This window comes from Rhyacophila brunnea, unplaced genomic scaffold (genome assembly GCF_057557595.1).
Source record: "Rhyacophila brunnea isolate RB1 unplaced genomic scaffold, BYU_Rbru_1.0 scaffold_21, whole genome shotgun sequence".
In the NCBI taxonomy this organism is placed as follows: Eukaryota; Metazoa; Arthropoda; class Insecta; order Trichoptera; family Rhyacophilidae; genus Rhyacophila; species Rhyacophila brunnea.
Window position 1 is genome coordinate 9345118 of NW_028232871.1, and position 16870 is coordinate 9361987.

The 16870-nt window shown below is 34.3% G+C and overlaps 1 non-coding gene across 1 annotated transcript; it reads left to right on the plus strand.

The window, feature by feature from the left end:
* The first annotated feature begins 13879 nt into the window (after positions 1-13879).
* On the plus strand, positions 13880-13961 carry TRNAS-UGA (transfer RNA serine (anticodon UGA)). The gene has a single exon. It is a non-coding gene; the product is annotated as a tRNA-Ser (tRNA).
* The last annotated feature ends 2909 nt before the right edge of the window (positions 13962-16870 follow it).

The following is a 16870-nucleotide window of genomic DNA, read 5'->3' on the forward strand; positions in this document are numbered from 1 at the left end:
CCATGCACTCAATTACAGCATTTTGCAATATCCTCTCCACGTGTTTGACATTTGAGTGGCAATAATCCTACAAGTTCTTCTTTAGGACCGTAGATGACATAAATCGTACAAAACGTGAAACTTGTGTTGTATCATTTATGTTACAAGACTTGTCAACTGCTATTGATAAAGCTGAAACCAATTTAAGATCTTCGACTTGCTGATTGGTTATATTCGAAGACATTTTGACTGATCTATCTTCCATTGTTTTAGCCCGTACGTGGTCATTTGTGGCAGAGTCAAGGGGTAAAAGAGCCGCGGTCTGCCGACCACTGAGTTAACCTAACCAAACCTAACCCAACTTAACCTAACCTAAACTAACCCAAACTAACAAATAATCCAGTATGTCAGGTATTTTCAAAATGTGTTTTGCGCTGTATTCCTCATAACCGAACAGTACCCAAGTTTCTTATCAAACTTTATTATAAAATGTCGCTTGTTCAACGCGTGCATGCTACCTGTGCTCCTATACAGCTGTGAGACGTGGCATCTTACTAAACTTCAAAGGTCTCGGCTTCTGAGCTTTGAGCATGTCTCCGCCAAATCTTAGGGGAACATTGGTACGGCCGCGTTACAAACACTCGAGTTCGTGAGCTAACACAGTAGCCCTTGATGATTGAAGTAATCACGAAAAGACGCTTTATGTGGTTGGGGCATGTGTTCCGGATGCCGCCAAAGAGTGCGATAGTTCGTATCCCTGTGGCACAGGCTCAAGGGTCCCGTCAAGGGTCCCGTCAAGGGTGAACGGTCCTCCCTCACCCTGAAGCGGTGCTATAAAAGTGATCTACGCGCTGCGGGTGGAGGCGCGAGTGTTGGCGATGAACCAAGGGAAGTGCCGCGAACTTGTGCTTGCCCTATGCCCCAATGCTGGGGCGTGGCAGGGTGAGAGAGCAGAAGATAAAATGTGTATTAATGTTATGATTGTCTTAATAATTCCAGAATATATATTAATGTAGGTATACTTATGAACTTCGTACGCCGTACAGTATTATGTAAATATTTATAAAATAAAAAACTCAGCTACAAAAACTGACATATTTGATACAGATTTTATTTTAGTTTCTGGCCAATCGCCATTGGTGTTTATTTTCATTGGCACATCATCGAACTATTTTAACACATTATAAATTTATTGCTCCAATTTTAGCTCTTGGTTACCTGATTATATTACGTATATCTAGCTATTTATATTAGTTATAACGGTATAATACCTACGCACTACGGTTACATGTAAATTGTACGTAAAACATTTCACCGTGGCACAGTTTGCCGTTAGCTTTCTTATCGGAAAGAAATGACTGTATACTATTCGGTCTCCAATTTTATTAGATTCAATGTGAACATTAATTCAATTTTCATAGCTGATTTTAGCAAAATTCATGAATTCAAGAATAAAAACCTAACTTGACCTAACAAATAATCCAGTATATCTGCTATTTTACCACGTTTTTATTAGCTCGTATTCTTGTTTGGCCGGTACAGATTTTTTTCTTGTGCAGTACAAATTCTTTCTTGTTTGTCCGAGACTTCCCGACTAGTTAGACATCTGAAACTTTTAGAATATATCAGAACACGAAGACAATGCATTATTTTAATACTTTTCGCCATCTTTAAGCAGAATTGAATTCATTTTCAGTTAATTCTATTTTGTATGTTTCGGAAAAAATTGTTAAAAGTAATATTTACTACTCACTATTATTGGTTGCTAAGTGGGTCCTAGCAACTAAATTATTAATATATACGTGCGTTACTATGGAAATCAATATGAAATGTCAAAATGTCATTTCTGTATTCTATAATATTTATTCAGTATTTCTATCGAGTACAATAAAAAGTTTTTATGTCAAGTTTATATGATTCAACAGAAAATTTAAAAACGTGATATATAAAAAGTTCTTTTTATCATGTAATTACTTTAATTTTGTTTGCTGCTGGCTTCCTGTGAAGTGTAAACCTACAAGAACCGTGTTTTATTTAGAGATGAATTTTATGTCTGTACTATACGACCCAAAGAGATTGAACGGTCTTTAATATACGGCCATATATTTTCTATACAACATTTCACGGTGTTTCCGGATACGATAAATTATGTCATACTGATATACCACATAATCTTTTTTCTATGTACTTATAACAATGTATAAAATGACGTTCATTATATTATTAATATTATTACAGATGGTAGATGCGGATATTCAAGACCTTCCGGGGACCATGGCAAACGAAGCCAGAAGAGATGCACTTTTTAATTTCTGTATTGATGTAATAAAAAGAATCAAAATAATAAACGGTATAATAATGGTTCATGCCTTTCAGATACAGTGATTGCAGTCATAAGTCAGGATTAGTATATCCTCAGAATATCAGTCCTATGCATTGATATACTACTATAAGAGGAGTTCCCATTGTCATTTTAAAAATGTACCACAAAAGAAGATATTACGAATATCGTCTTATAATATTTCCTTGTAGGTATAATGCGTTAAGACCGTTAACATGGATTCCCGAATTTCACCCGTATTGCCCTGGCTGTAAAACTAAATTTGCGTTCTTGGAATAGTGACCCTAAGGGTATCTGCAACCCAAAGCTTGCAAGCTACCAAAAATTCATGTCTGAGTGGACAGAGCAAGTCGTCATGACTATTAGTTAGAGTAAGATGCAAGCTAGATCGGGCTTACTCATAATTATTACCAGGTCGTTTTCGAGACAACTATTAAGTGAGCTTATATCGAGTTAAGTCCGCTGATATCAAAACAGTAAGTTTTAACACTGGCCGAGTCGCTGAAAATCGGGCGTCATTTTAAGAAGCATATGATTCATCCAGTAGTATATCAATGGTCCTATGCGACAACTCTTTTACCACGCTATAAATACATCGCAATTCTCAGTTCCCAATGAATTCGACAAAATATTCATCAGAATTACCACTGACTTACGCTGCGCTACAAAGAATTTTCCAGGGTTTTTGCAAGGTATTTGCATAGACAAATACTTAGTAGTTGAATGATTGGCACTTTCTTCTTTGAATGATCTTTCAATAAATTTATATTATGAAGAGATCTTATATCTGTATGTACCCCAAAGATAATTTCACCTAATGTTTTATTAGTTTATTGCACTTTTTACACTTACACGTCAAATGGCAATGGAAGTACACTAGATATCGCGTAATCTGACTTATACATTTTCTACTTTCAATACCGAATATATTGGTATTGTCTGATTTTTAAAACCGGTATTTCGGAATCGAAAAATACTGAGATACCGGTTTTGAAATAACGGTATTTCAATCCCGAGTCACATCAACACCAAACCACTGCCATATTAATATAAAGTCGTCTTCATCATCCGCCTGAATCTATCCACTGCTGGATGAAGGCCTTTCCAAGCTGATTCCATTTCTCTCAGTCCTGTGCGTTGCGTTGCCACGTACTTCCTCAAAACTTTATCATTCCATCGATCCAGCGGCCTCTAAGTCTACCTTGCGGACGTTTTTTACCTCTTGGATACCACTGGATGACTAAATTTGTCCAATGATTGCCCTTCTTCGAGCTATGTGTCCAGCCCATTTCCATTTAAGGTTTTTAGCAAACTCTATTACATCGTAAACCCTTGTCTGTTTTCTCATCCAATCATTCCTGTTTTTGTCCGTTCGCGGTATGCCCAGCATGCACCTCTCCATACCATATTGTGCAAGTCTAAGTTTCAGGATCCCTCTTTTACTTAGGGTCCATGTTTCACACGCATATGTGATTATGGGAACGATTTCAGTTTCCCCATCTCCACCCGCCATGTAGGTATATGCAGCCGCGGTTTGTGCACGGCCGCCATCCATGACGCTATAAACGTGCCAGAACGAGAAGATTTTAGTGCCACACTTCCTTGTCCCGAAGCGATGCTGCACAGGACTGATGTAGCAACCATGCACCTCAGTGCTTAAAGAAAGAGTTTTAGAAAATAAAAAGAATCTTGACTTGCTCTGCCGTCATTTATCTTTAATGACATGAAGTTTCCTCTGTACCCGTGTACTGAAACTCTGCCAAAACAGAGGAGTCAGGAGTTGAAAGTGATGAATCTAAGGAGGAAACACACACTGGTTAAACAATTTGCGCTTTAGGCACAGTGGGAGGTTACTTTTGAAGACATTATTCAGGCGACCAAAAGCACTCCAGCCTAGCTTTACTCTGTATATAAAAATATATAAGTAATATAATATTTTTTTACCGTTTATCAGTTATTGTTTTATCTTGAACATACAATAGAACTAATAGAAGTACATTATAGATTCATCGTTTTCACTAGTAAGTCTAACAAAGAGCTCTGACAATAGATAAAATGTTTGTCTTTGAGATTCATTTCAACTCACGCCACTTTCATTGTCCTATTTTCTTTCCACGGACATTTGCTTGTCAGTTTGCCGCTCCTCGCAATCTACCTAAGCAGTTCGTCCCTGGATTTTCTACGGGTGGGGTAACTCTTTAAAAGATTTAATTACATTTTCCACTAATTCGCGGAAAATTTAAAATAAGTAAAATGTTTTACAATTAAATTGGAAGAATATTACTTCATAATCGTGTCCGGAAACTTGTACCTATGCAGTTTGCCATATCACACTTCACCGTGAAATGTTGTATCGGAAATATATCGCCGTATATTAAAGACCGTTCAACCTCTTTGGGTCGTATAGTACTGACATAAAATTCATGTCTAAATAAAACAAGGTTCTTGTCGGTTTACACTTGTAAGCTTGATGCAAACAAAATTTAAAAATAGCCGATGTACTGTATTATTTGTAAGGTTATGTTTTCATTCTTGAATTCATGAATTTTGACACCTGAAACCTAACCTAATAAATAATCGGTACTGTTCGGTTATCAGGAATACAGCGGAAAACACATTTTGAAAATAGCCGATAAACTGGATTATTTGTTAGGTTTACCTAACCGAACCTAACCTAACCTAACCTAACTTAACCTAACCCAACCTAATATAACCTAAACTAACCCAAACTAACAAATAATCCAGTATATCGGGTATTTTCAAAATGTGTTTTCCGCTGTATTCCTGATAACCGAATAGTACCAAATAATCCAGTATATCGGCTATTTTCAAAATTTGTTTGCTGCTGTCTTTCTGTAAAGTGTAAACCGACAAGAACCATGTTTTATTTAGAGATGAATGTCAGTACTATACGACTCAAAGAAGTTGGGCGGTCTTTAATATACGGCCATATATTTCCGATACAACATTTCACGGAGAAGTGTGATGCGGTGAACTGCATACGTACAAGTTTCCAGACACGGATTTTTTTAATGGTAAACCGACATATTATTAGGTAATATTATGGTATGTGGGACTGATTTCAAAGATATATTTTACGCTAAAAGTCGTTGAATAAAAATCTTTTGAGGACGCCATTTGCTTAAAAATAAAACGCTTGTCAACAAATAAACTATTCAAGTTTAGATGCTGAAACGCGAATGTTGTTAAAACTGAAAACAAACTGAAGGCGACGCGAAAAAACTTTGCACGAATGCAATGTAAAACAAAATGGCACGAGCATGACGTCATCGTGTCTTTTCTGTCGGCAGTTTCGTAAAATGTGCAATAAACTTGTGCATTTTAACGATTTGATGATCTCCCAAATGAAATTTATTCATGTCCCTGTAAAATTACATTAAATCGTTTGGAATTAACTACTTATTTACTTGCAGTAAACTTGTTGCGAAAGAAAGAAATTAGCGTTCATTACTTAGTTGAAACGAAACATGCTGTTCATATATTATATTAATTTGTTCACCATTCAATTACTGATATGATTACCCTGTTAAGGGGGGACATGCTCAGCGTAGGTCAAAATGGAGCTTTTATTGCATTTTCAAAGCATGATCCTGGACATTCCTTAAACGTTGTAGATAATCTATTTACATAATTTTGTAGCCTTATTATCCTTTATATTTATTTTAAACATTTGATGACTGCATAAAGTATTTTTATTACATAAAATAGTATTCTTTTAAACCTCTCGCTCTAATGTTCTAGAATATAGTCATATTTCAGTACATAAATGTGCAGTGGTGTTAAGATTTTTTACATTTAAAAATTTTTAAACGCATTTATAAAACCATCAGTATAATTTATGTCGACATTATTATAGTGAAATATTTACGATAAAAAAATATACTATCTTTGTGATCCCAAATTTGACAAGAATTAGGCATTTTATTATTTCACATTTGAAGATAATTCTAAAGATACTCATTATAAGCTATGGACGTAGCCATAAATTAACAAACTAAAACTGAAGAAGGGAGTAATAATATGTTAACGCGCGTGTTTGAACATGTTATGTACTGAAATATGACTATATTCTAAAACATTAGAGCGAGAGGTTTAAAAGAATACTATTTTATGTAATAAAAATACTTTATGCAGTCATCAAATGTTTAAAATAAATATAAAGGATAATAATGCTTCAAAATTATATAAATAGATTATCTACAACGTTTAAGGAATGTCCAGGATCATGCTTTGAAAATACAATAAAAGCTCCATTTTGACCTACGCTGAGCATGTCCGCCTTTAATGTGCATAACACCAATTATATGAATGTAGCATGGATCCAGAAGCCCGGATAGACCTTGTGATCTTTTTAGTACTCCATTACAGTTAGAGAAGCCTAAAATAGCCAGATTGAGTAAAATGCGATGACCGAATCTATTCAACAAATTACTTTAGATTTTTTATGTTATAAGCTATAAGGGAGGGTGTGAAGATTTGCAGAGATTTGGGTCCTCCAATACTTCCCTCCTTCATAATTGTTAGCACTACATCCCTTGATGAGTACTGTTTTAACGTTTTATATTTACGATGTTTTCTAAATATTCTGAATGCTAATAGATAATTTATATAATGAGTGAATGTAAAATTGTTTTGCAATGCTTAGAATTTTGAACAGATGCGAGCGATAATAATATGTAATTTTCAACAAATGAAACTGCAATGCAACATGAGTTACAGATAATTTAATCATTACTTATAGTAACCTTTATTTCAACAACAATTTAATGTATTTATACTCCAACAATATGGACAAAGCTTTCTTCAACATTTTTTATAGATAAGTACCTAGATACTAACTATATGAGTAATAAGGAGATGAGCCTTTCTTTATGCTGAAGAAACAACGAAGGGACCTGGCTCATCTATTCTTCAAACCGACCAGATTCCAGGATCTTGAAAGGTCGCTAAGCCAGCACTCACAAACTTGCCTTATCTGCCGCACATCCATAAATCAAGTCTAGCGACAGTTGCACATAACCTTCGAAACGTATAGAATATAGATATTTGGATGCAGCGATTGGCGAGCCGGTAGAGGAATAACCAATTCGTAGGTGTTCGTATGCGTTCTGGCATCATCAACTCGCAGCCCAAGAAGCAAGCAACTTGTCAATTGCAACAGTAGATGTTTATTCAAACTAAAAACTCGCATTTGACCAATCTGTGGCGCTCCATTTGGCAACGTGTGTTTTGTGAATAATGATCGACGTATTCGACAAGTTGCAGACTAGACGAGTTTTGATGTTTGAGCCGGCGTAGAGGTGCCGTGTGATGTCCATATGCTCCAAATAAGCGACAGACATGGTTGAAGACATATTGTCTACATATTTCTTGAAAACATGACTTGTGTTTAAATTTAAATCATGCAATAAAATTATTATATTGCAGAAATTATTTCGAATTTCGAGCAACTATTGTTTTATGCAAGTTATTCATATCATAAATTTTATTAAGAAGACAGTGGTGCCAATACCTATAAATGAAATATTATTCAAATTTTTGGCAATCGAATACTTATAGCGTCTGTACACGTGCATGGAATTACTGTCGGCAATCGTGCTTATTTTAAACTATTATAACAATAACCGTTTACACGTAAAAGTGCTGACTGTCTCTCCAATCTCATTCTTCAAGAGTAAGCGAGACGCGAGGTTGTCATTTTATACTACTATTTGACAGGTAGTATTGAAAATCGGTTAAGCTCAAAATGCGTAGTTCGTTTTTTTACCGGCATGTTCGCCCCTATCGCTCTACTGCGCAGACGCCAATGACATTATATTAATGGACGACGCACTCAATACAGTAGCTAGCAAGTAAATTCGCATCTATAAGTAGACGTCACACAATTTCCATTATGCGATATCACGCATCGGGAATTTATAGCAATATGACCTTTATTGCAATGGCGTTAGAGCAGTGTTTCTGATGTCAATGTTCATTTGAACGAACCCGTTCGAACCGAAACATTCGGCATACCCAACAAAAATCATCAGGAATTTATAGCAATATCACCTTTATTGTAATGGCGTTAGAACAGATTATGCCATTCGGCAGACCGGACAATAAAGTGAGTGTCATTTTCTTTTCCAGATGATTCGTCCATATTAATGTCATTGGCAGGCGCAGATCGAAAATAATCATGCACGAAATCTTGCCAACTGCAGGATAATACATGTTTCCCCATACATTTTCTTACTGTGTACAGTAAATCTATGCACGTGTAAACGGGGGGGGGGGGGGGTATTATTCGAAAAAAATTCAATATAATATTATACTCAGAAAAATAATTTTATTTTAATCTACAAATCTGGCACAAATCACGTAAATGTTTACTACATAGACACTTTTTATCATTATATAAATACAGTTAACAACTTTTATGCAATCGCCTTTGATAAACTATGGAAAATTATCATTTTCGTCTAGGTATCTATTTATCTACCCAGCCAATAAAAAAGTTATCATTCCGTACTGTTATTATTTTTATTGTGCAGGTGGAATTTTAGTAACGATGGGAACCGCCAGGTGTTTCATTTGTTTCCTACTAAATAAGCAATAGATGAATAGATTATCTATGATTAAATACAAAACGTAGACAGGGGATACTTCAATATGGTACATATTATAATATATCCAGTATCTATCAAAGTGGGAAGGTACATAATTGTAAAAAATCAAAGGATGAATTATTCCAAAATTAATATTTTTATTATTTCGTGATATACGAGGGTGGGTCAATAATTCCTTAGAAAAAAGCATTAAAACAGGTTTTATTTTTGTATTTTTTTTTTATTTCTCAACATAATTTCCTTGGAGCTCAATACACTTGGTTAGACGTTTCTCAATTTTTTTTAAACCGTCAGAAAAATAAGTTTTCGGAAGGTCCTCAAAATAAGCATTTGTCCGATCGATGACTTCTTCATTTGAAAAAAAACGTTGTCCACTTAGCCATTTTTTTAAGTTTGGGAAAAGGAAAAAGTCACTGGGGGCTAAATCTGGCGAGTACGGTGGGTGGTCGACCAATTCGAACTTCAATTCTTCAATTTTAGCCATTGATCGTAAACATGTGTGAACACGGGCATTCTCCTGATGAAAGAGGATTTTTTTCCTGTTTAAATGAGGCCGTTTTTCTTCAATTTTGTTTTTTAGCTGGTCCAATAAAGATGCATAATAATCCCCTGTTATTGTTTTTCCTTTTTCCAAATAGTCAACGAAAATAATTTCACGTGCATCCCAAAATACAGTAGCCATAACCTTACCAGCTGATTTTACGGTTTTCGCCTTCTTTGGACATGGTTTACCTTCGCAATCCACTGCTTTGACTGTTCTTTCGTCTCGGAAGTATAGTGGTATATTCATGTTTCATCTACAGTCACAAAGTGACGAAAAAATTCATCCGGATTGCGTTGCATGAGCGACAACAGGGCTTTAGAGGCCACCACCCTACTGCGTTTATTGTCGACTGTGAGCAAACGCGGCACCCATCTTGCAGAAATATTTTTCATGCCCAATTTGTCATGTAAAATAGAAATGACGCTACCTTTTGAGATCCCTGTAACCTCAATTATCTCACTCAACTTTAATCTTCGGTCACTTAACACCATATCGTGGATTTTATTGATCATTTCTGGTGTAGTCACCTCTACAGGACGTCCTGAGCGTGGTTCATCCTTTGTTGATGTACGACCACGTTTAAATTCATTTAACCAGTTATAAATAGTTGCAAGTGAAGGAGCAGATATGCCGTGAACTAAATCCAACTCATTTTTTATTTCCTTTGCTGTTAACCCTTTTATATTAAAATGTTTAATAACAACTCTAAACTCAATTTTCTCCATTTTCCATTTTTCCATTTTCCACAAGCAAATTTTTTTTTTAAATGTACGAGAAACACACAACAACCCGACCAATCTGATTGAAACTTCGCAGCATACTGAATCGGTAGTGCCGCTGCATGAAAACAAACCGCTTGCAGTACTAGTCGCGCCACCTGTCGGCTTTTCTAAGGACTTATTGACCCACCCTCGTACCTAAGTGCTTTCGAAAAGATTCTTTAAATAATATAAATAAACAATAAAATAATATATATTTTATTTAAAAACATGAAAAACTGTAGGATCGGTTCACAACCTCTTTATGATGTTCAGCGTATATTTTCGGTAATTCATAATACGTACTTGATGAACTATAATATAAATTATTTTACGGCACGTTTTTCGAGCACACGGTGAGATTTATCAAGTATGAGTACCGAAATTCACATTTTAGTTTATGCTGTAGGTAATTATTATTGACAATAAATACTAAGCAGTAGCGAAGATTTTCTTTGACGCAAATGACGCAATCGATTCATTTGAAGATTTAAAGGGGGCCTCGAAACATTTCAAACCAGTCATAAAATTACTAAATTATACCATAACTATAGAATAATATTACATAACCACTCAAACAGATTATAAATCGATGATCTTATATTATTATTTATTCGTCAGTGCATCGTGCATCCATATCCCTAAACCTGCTATTGTGTATAACGGAGGTAGAAAGGTTGGAAAATTAAATTTTTTTAAAAATCTCCTCTCGTGTAAACTACAGTAGATATGTAAAAAAAATCAATATAAAGCATAGTATACAGCCTCATGCAAAGAAATCTTAAAAACTACTCAAAACTTTTTCTAAGTTTAGGCCGTACTTCAACTGATAAAGAGCCCAAACAATCGACCCAGCACACAATTCATCGATAGACCACACTGACCACTGCTCCACGGGTGGGTTTTATAATATGATAAACTAGATCAAGTATGTACACTATTAAATTTCGAAATAACCACCAACTGTGATAATAAATTATTCAGACATCAAAACACGTAATCCTGACATTCATGTGAACAAATTTATTACCACGCTGGCAAATCATGGCTGCCAATTAAACATTCGAAACTGTATTGCGGTGAGAGTGGCAAGCGTGTTGATGATTTAATTATTGCGGATCTCGTGCCTGACTTCACACCGTTGCAACTTGGTTACTTTGTGGTAGTAAATAACGTGGATGACGTGATAACAATTACATTTTGTGCAAATGCAAACAGCAAACTGGATGTTGGCCAATTATTACGGCTGTGGGATGTTATTATTAAAATATCCGTGAGGCGGATTGAGGGATGGGCCATACGAGCTACAACTGAGGAGCCTCCACCAGTTGGAGCATTGCTGTAAATATAATTTGACGCGATATTTTAATATTTACGTTTTTGTTACTATCAGAATTCGTCGTACATAGAAATAGTACAACCTGTAAATCAGATCTCTACAGACCTTCATAATATTATGTATTTCTATATTCTTTTGTTACTGGACCTGAACCCTGAACCTGAACTGGGGCTGGACATTTATTTATTTAATAAAACAAAACATTGTGAACATAACAAATCAAAATTCAGGACGTTCACAACATGAGATTTACATGATAACAAATATTACTCTCACAAGAGAGAAGAAAAAAATAATTATAATAATATTAATATTACAGATGGTGATGGTTATTTTTTTTTAATTCATTAAACCAAACCATAATCGATAAAAAATATTCTTATATCTATAAAATATCTAAAATTAAGTATGGTTTTATGGCATAATTTTATATATTTTATAGATTTGTAGCAATTATACCACTCAGCATTCAATGAGTGACACACTTTAATATGTATGTTTTGTTGTCGAAACAAAACATTTTCTCAATCATAACTAGATCAGTAGGGTCTGTTATATTGCTATATAGGACTTGTTAATTGCAACAATATCTCTTGTAATATAAAGTGGTGCAATCGAGTCCGTCACAAGACCCACTACTATTGTCACGAGTCCTTCACTCGACATTGCCAACAGTCATTTCACTCAAATCAAGTCTCTCAGTCTATGATCACATCAGTACATCATTATCCGCGATTATAATCTCACACTGTAATTTTTGTATTATTGTATTATTGTATCGATCAAAAAACTCTCCTCCAAACATCCAAGCAAGATGACCTTCTCTCTCCGCCACCTAACGACCGCCAAAGATTAACGAATATTACTGACTACTTATCTACTATGGCTTGGTTTACGCAGGGTATTTATAATTGAATATTAAAAACTAACAAACACTATCAACACACTGTAGTCAGGGCTCGAAATGGAGCGGAGCGCACCGGAGCGCCGTTCCTGTTCGTGAAATCGGTAAAGTTATCGCTCCGTCTCGTGGAAAAAATAATTTGACCGTCTGAGCTAGATAGGCCATATTATAGAAAATCTAAAACACTTATTTTTATGAAATACACATAAAATTTGATAACTGTGTAAATATCTTTAGAAAACTGTCGAGCGCTCCGGTTCGTAAACTTTTCCATTTCGAGCGCTGACTGTAGTATTATTTCAATGAAAACAAATACCTACGCTTTACTGACGAAGTTGTGTTCATCATTTATGCCGTAACTTAACTGCCTACCTCCACCCTTCACCACTGGTATAATGTCTTAATACGACCGGCACCGATAAGCGTGATCATATATATCAGTCGTGACTCGTGGTGAACCTATGGCACGCGAGATGATATTTCATGGCAGGCGAATGTTTTATTTTGAAGAGAAAAATATGCAATATTATGTAAGTATATAATATTAAAAAGTAATGTCAATATTTTTAATATTATTTTTACCAATAATATTTACCCAGCAGAAACGACGAAATTTATGCATAAATGACAGATCGCATTGTATAAAAAAATAGCAGGCACATACTTTTCAAGAATAACCATTACGTGTAATGTAGGTAAATATATAATTGCACAGGTCGGTCCTTAGGATTAATTCATCACATAATATTATCGCACTTACCACATCAGGCGACGGGGAACCGGCGCCGCGACACTCTGATTTTCATCGATTTACAATGATTCAAACCAATCGTGCAATTAAAAACAAAAATATTCAACCTATAAACTTGATGAAGTTTATCGGCAGTCATTCAAATATAAACAGCTGCTAACTGTTTGCTATTTTGCCTCAAACATAATTGCTAAAAATGGAAAACCGTTCAGTGATGCGGAATATAATATGAAAAAACTTTAGTTAAAATGCTTCCGCGATCTCTTTGAAAACTTTGAAACAAGGAAAAATATATTCAAATAATAAAAAGATTGGTTAGGTAAAAATAGAATCTCATGAACTCAATTGTAAAGATTTTGTTTTCATTTTCTCCCCAAAAAAATAATATTTGGGAAATTTTGGCACGCGTTAGTAAAAAGGTTCGCCAACCCTGGTATATAATGTTATAATTATTTATATTAATATAATTTTAAATTATACTGCATTGATATAATATCAGTATGTACATTGAAAAAAATATATTTAATCAGCAGTTTTGTGCAATCATTTTGTATACAATCGCGATGACTCGACACACATAATGTAATTTAGAAAGTGATTAATTAGATGAGTTTTATAGCGAGCGTTATCAGCAGCTGAGGTGTCCGAGTGGTTAAGAAGTTGGACTTGAAATCCAATGGGTTTTACCCGCGCAGGTTCGAATCCTGTCCTCAGCGAATTTTTTTTTTAACTAAATAAATTATTTTTAAATTGATAATATTATTGGAAGACTCGTGAACATGTAGTGTAGTACATACTATGCGTATTTTTTCAAACATATACAAACTCTGCCATCATTGCTAGTGTTGATCTAGTATTATTACTATCTGTGTACCACTGATAATTATCTCCAGTGACGTCCCAAAGGAAAGTGCCGCCCTTAGTCATACTTAAAATGTTATGTACATTTGTTGTCTCAAATTGTATTGAAGTTTGTTAAATGAATACCTGCCTTTGTATAAACAATTTATTTTTGGCTATCATAGGCTGCGCGCACACGGCAAAGCGAAGTTTCGGATTCATCCGCCAAACGACGTTTGCGTTTTATTTGCGTTTTATTTGCGAGCCGATTGCGTTTTAAATGCGTGTCAAATGCGCCAATATTTCGACAATGCTGTCCAAGAGAAAACACGGTTTTCAAGGGGATTCATAAACGCCTTTTTTTGAAACTGCACCCTGCTGCGAGAGTATTTATCTTTCATTACAGTGGCGTACAAGGGTAAATAAATCAATATAAAATCAGTACGTAATATTGCATTATACCTACATTTATTTTCCCACTATTACTTCTTTTGGAGCTGGACTGTTTTATATCGAAAGCGTTTTGAAAATTACCTATTGTTGAGCCTATTATATACCATCATAATCAATACTATCGACCGAGGGTACTTGATGGAGTTTGAATTAAAATTCTAATTGATTTAAGTTTTGTACTATTATTATTTATTAATACAATAAAAAAAGATTATAAGTTAATACACGAAGAAAGGGTAAAAACCTTATTACCTAGATACCTACTAAGTAAAGGATTAAGTACAAAAACATAATATTTTGAATAATTTGAATATTTGCCAGCGCTCGGAATGGAACGGAACGCCCCGGAGCGCCGTTCCTGTTCGTGGGATTTCCAAGGATGGCGTTCCTGTTCGTTAAAACCTCGAAAATGGCGTACCGGTTCGTAAAATATCCGACGGACAGCGAGTCGTCTAGTAAAATCCTCAAGCGTCATACTTAATATTATTACGTTCCGGGTTAGATTTAAAATTTACGAAAATGAATTGATAGGTACAAAGTTACAAAAACATAAATATTTTTTTTTATTAAAAAATAATTTTACTGGTTTAGAACCACTGAATTTTCTATGACCCGTACATAATGTACTTAAGATTTTTTGAAATAGTGATAAAGTAAATAATGTAAGACAACGTATTTGAGAACTAACCTTTTTCAAGACAATACTGTTTTCAACGAATTTGGCATTGAATAAACTAATAGACAGACCCTTTTGCATCAATGGTGATAAAACAATAAAATTGTAAACAAAGAAATGCAATGGGTAAGATTTATTGCATTGTCGCACGTTATGGGACAATAATTATTTTGAAAAAAAAATGTTTTTATGATTGTAACGAAAAATTGGAAGCTATTTTACATTGGAATGTAGATTTACTGTAGTATTAATTTATAAAAGGAGACATTTATTTTTTTGCAAGTTCATACATATTATTTTAATACAGTACATATTATTTTAATACAGTTAAGGTACATGCCTAAATATAGTGAGTTAATAACGTAATAGTTATAACGCACACTGGATCTTTTAAAATTTTAAATGAAACACATTAAATACATGTATTATCTTTACTCTATAAATGACTTAATTAATTTGTTAAACATTGCACAAAAATAACATAGTAAAAATAGTGTGAATAAAACTACGTGCCCTACCTAAGTATCTACCGAGATAGGTATACTATATCTGTCCTACCGAGGGTTGAAATTCTTGGCCAATTGTTTTTTGTAATGAAACTTTAAATTTTGTATCGAGACAACCATAATTGACCGAATTGTCCATTTATCGTATTATTATGTTAGCGAAATTTACATGGGTTTGACGCGTTCATAGTTTTTGTATTTCATAATGCAATCGGGGTCGTTCATTGGTCGTTTATCAATATTTAACCCAATGCTTACGGGCCCTTTTAATTAATTTTGTAATTAACGTGTTAATTTGCATTTGAAAAGCATTTAAAGGGTTAAGTTGTATGCAGCCAATGATAAGCGTTTTCATCAGAGGAAGCGACAAAATTAGACTCCTTATTTTTCCAAATTTAATCATTTTAAGTTGTGTTTTTTTTTGTTTCCCATTAACTAACCCCCATGCTTTGCTGCTCTACACTAATTTATTTTTTATATTTCTTACATTATTGATGAATTGATAAAGTTCAGAGGAAATACTTTCCAGTGAAAAACTAAGTAGGTACCGAGAGAGATGGAATAAAATAAGGGAAGCCTTCATCCAGCACTGGATCGACCGAGGTTGATGGGTTGGGTTCTAAATAATTATTATTGCATACATGAAAAAACCTAACTATTGCAGCTGCTTTGCTAAATTTTTAAATTTCCGAAAAACTTGTGCTCTGACATCGTTTAAAAACTCTTTGTAGGTACTTAATACTCGTAGCTTAAATTGTTGTTTAATAATTTCTAATGGGGTAAAATATTTCATATTAAATAGTAAATACATTCATGCTTTTCCTTGTGACCAGAACATACGTATTTGCTGTTTTACCCACCTACTCAAGGTTACGGAATCGCCAGATAATAATTATTTATCCTAATCTATTATAATATTTTACATTGAGTGACAAAAAAAATATATCATTTCCTAATATATTTTTATTGTTTTAATTTTATATGGATATTTTTCGGGTTGAATGAACTGGGTTTTTGATGGTTAAACTAACAAAATAATACATTTAATAACTTAAATCAAATAATTCCATAATTAATATAGATAAATATTCGTGAACATCGTATGCATGTTAAATTTTTTTGTATTGTTTAAGGTACAATACGAAATAAA